The sequence below is a fragment of the Lutra lutra genome, chromosome 11, assembly GCF_902655055.1.
Source record: "Lutra lutra chromosome 11, mLutLut1.2, whole genome shotgun sequence".
NCBI classification, from domain to species: domain Eukaryota; kingdom Metazoa; phylum Chordata; class Mammalia; order Carnivora; family Mustelidae; genus Lutra; species Lutra lutra.
In genome coordinates this window covers 6,024,721-6,027,324 of record NC_062288.1, presented here as the reverse complement: position 1 = coordinate 6,027,324, position 2,604 = coordinate 6,024,721, and the positions used below count along the sequence as shown (strand labels likewise).

The window sequence follows — 2,604 nt, the reverse complement described above, 5'->3', positions numbered from 1 at the left end:
ACTTTTGTTTGCATGCTTGGAAAAGACACTCAGATATTATTGAAGACAGCTCTGGAGGAGCTGAAGTTTCTGTCACTGGAGTTGGGATCCCTGGCCACCAGGTAAATCACATCCCCTCCCTCCCCTCTTCCTCTTCCCTCCCCACCCCCTCCAGTCCCTCTTATTATCTTCCTATCGCTGTTCTCTGGTGTTCTCTGCTTGGCATTATTCTGTAGAAAATCCCATTCCATGGAATGGGCAAGATGGTCACCGTCAGCATCACAGGATTCCAGATCAGCGACCCCATGCAACCATTTTCCAATATCTATGCCCACTTATATTTAGCAAATATTTATTGAAAACCACTGTTCTAGTTGCTTTGACTATGATCAATAAAAAACAAGCAAAAAACCAGGCTCTGTGTCTGCGGCTAGTGGGTCTGCTGCAAGTCCTTGCTGCCATCCTGGTTTTCAGGAAGAACTAAAGATGGTTGAATTTCTAGATGACCCAGGACACTCAACTGTGTTACAATTGCAAAAAAAGAAATTCCTGTGTTCAATTTTATCATCCATGAGACCCACTGTCAAAGGAACATTGGTATGTGTCCTATCTGCAAGGAACCATTTCCCAAATCTGACATGGAGAGTCACATGGCTACAGAACATTGTCAGGTGACCTGCAAATGTCAAAGAAGTTGGAGAAGGGGCAGTTAAAGAAGCGTGAGGAGACTGAGGGTCCTCTATGGCTTACCCTCTGCCAGCACTGTGATTTTGAACTTTCTATTCTCAAACTGAAGGATGATGGAGATTACTGTGGTGCCCAGATGAAGTTTTGGGGCAGTTGTGGGTGCAGTGTCCTAGTGAAAGATCTGAAGGCTCATCCTGATGCTTATGAAAGAGACGGGGAGGAAAAGAGAGATGAGGTTGCCCTGCCTCCTAATGCATCTGATGAGTCCAGGGGTCAAGATGGCATCCACATTGCATCCCAGCTCCTCAGGCAAATTGAGGTTCTGGACCCACCTATGAGGCTACCCCAAAGAGCCCTGGGAGCCTTTGAATCAGACACTTTCCATAGTAGAACTACCAACCAAAGGAACACGACAGCCCAGATTCTAGCTCAGAATAATCTACTGGAAGAACAAGAAAGGCAGGGAAGGAATAGAACCTGACAGCCCCCAAAAGAAGATAGTGCAAACTTGGACTTCAGGTTAGCCCTAAGTCTGGAAAATGAAGGACAGGCCTGCAATGTGGAAAAACAGGACTTCTGGAGGGCTGCCTGTGGTACAAACAAGTCCCTTGAAGCGTCCAAAGCTCTGAATGACATGAAAGGTGCAGCTGACCAGGCCATGTTGCCTTGTGAGTTTTGTGAGGAGCTCTGCACACAGGAACTGCTGGTTGACCATCAGACAATCTGTAGTCCTTCCTGTGCCTTACCTACACTCAGTATGGGCAATACTTCCCCCGAAAGGGGTGGAGGACCCGATGTCATCTTCTAAAAGTCTTTGCAGCAGGCTGTGAGTAACCAGTTCGACTCCTTGATGGTCCTGAGAAATGCACCCGCTGTGAGGGATAGTATCATCATCCCATGTGAATTCTGTGGGGTACACGAGGAGGAGGTGCTTCTATTCCATCACCAGGACCAGTGACCAAGGCCCGGCCACAGAAAACAACCGTGTGACAGAGGGGACTCCTAGACAGGATTTCCAGCCTCCAGAGACCCCACCAGAGCTACTCAAGGAGTGTGTCAGACACCAGGGAGACTTGTTTTCTAGTTACATGGATGATGTTAAGCAGGGAAAGGCTAAAGGGTGCACCTACCTTCTTCCCCTCAGCAGACCTATTATCGATATGACAGCTAGACAGCTACTTGTAACCAAATGTCCACATCCACATCAGGCCCCAGATCCGGGTGCCAGCCTAGCCCTCCTCGCATACTGAAGCTCAACAACTTAGACAGCCAGGATGGCCGAGTGCGCCATCAAAATAGCCATGACATGGCCATGGCCACCAGACGCATTCCAATGATTCACCCAGTGCGAAATCTCTACCCAGAAAAACTTCTACCCACCTGCCCCCATGGGCATTCAGGGAGATACAGAGTAAGTGGTAAGAGCGGAGGTGGCAGGAACTCACGGGTCACCCCCACAGCCGCCAGCTACTGGAACAGAACTGCAAAAGCAAACCCCCCCCAAGCAAGGGGGGGATGCAAAGGAGGAAGAGGAGGAGGAGTGATGTGGTCACATAGAACCTGCAGGGTGGTTCCGTCTTCTCTGCACAGCCGCACATGCCGTGGTTCAGGACCCACTTCTCGGGCTCTGTGGGCAGAGGAGATTCTACAGATTTTAACTTTTTCTAAGTCATGGCCATTCTGTGTCTTTTGAGATTGTGCTGTGGGAGTCTGAGGGTTTGGGGGAAGGTTAGCTGGGAGGCTGTTGAGAAATGTTTCGTCTTTTTTTTTTTTTTAAAGATTATTTATTTATTTATTTGACAGAGAGAGAGATCACAAGTAGACAGAGAGGCAGGCAGAGAGAGGGAGGGAAGCAGGCTCCCTGCTGAGCAGAGAGCCCGATGTGGGACTCGATCCCAGGACCCTGAGATCATGACCCGAGCTGAAGGCAGCAGCTTA

The 2,604-nt window shown here is 49.1% G+C and overlaps 1 pseudogene; it reads left to right on the top strand.

Annotated features, from left to right (window-relative positions):
• Nucleotides 1-465: 465 nt before the first annotated feature.
• On the top strand, nt 466-2,210 carry LOC125081200 (TRAF-type zinc finger domain-containing protein 1-like; annotated as a pseudogene).
• Nucleotides 2,211-2,604: the final 394 nt, after the last annotated feature.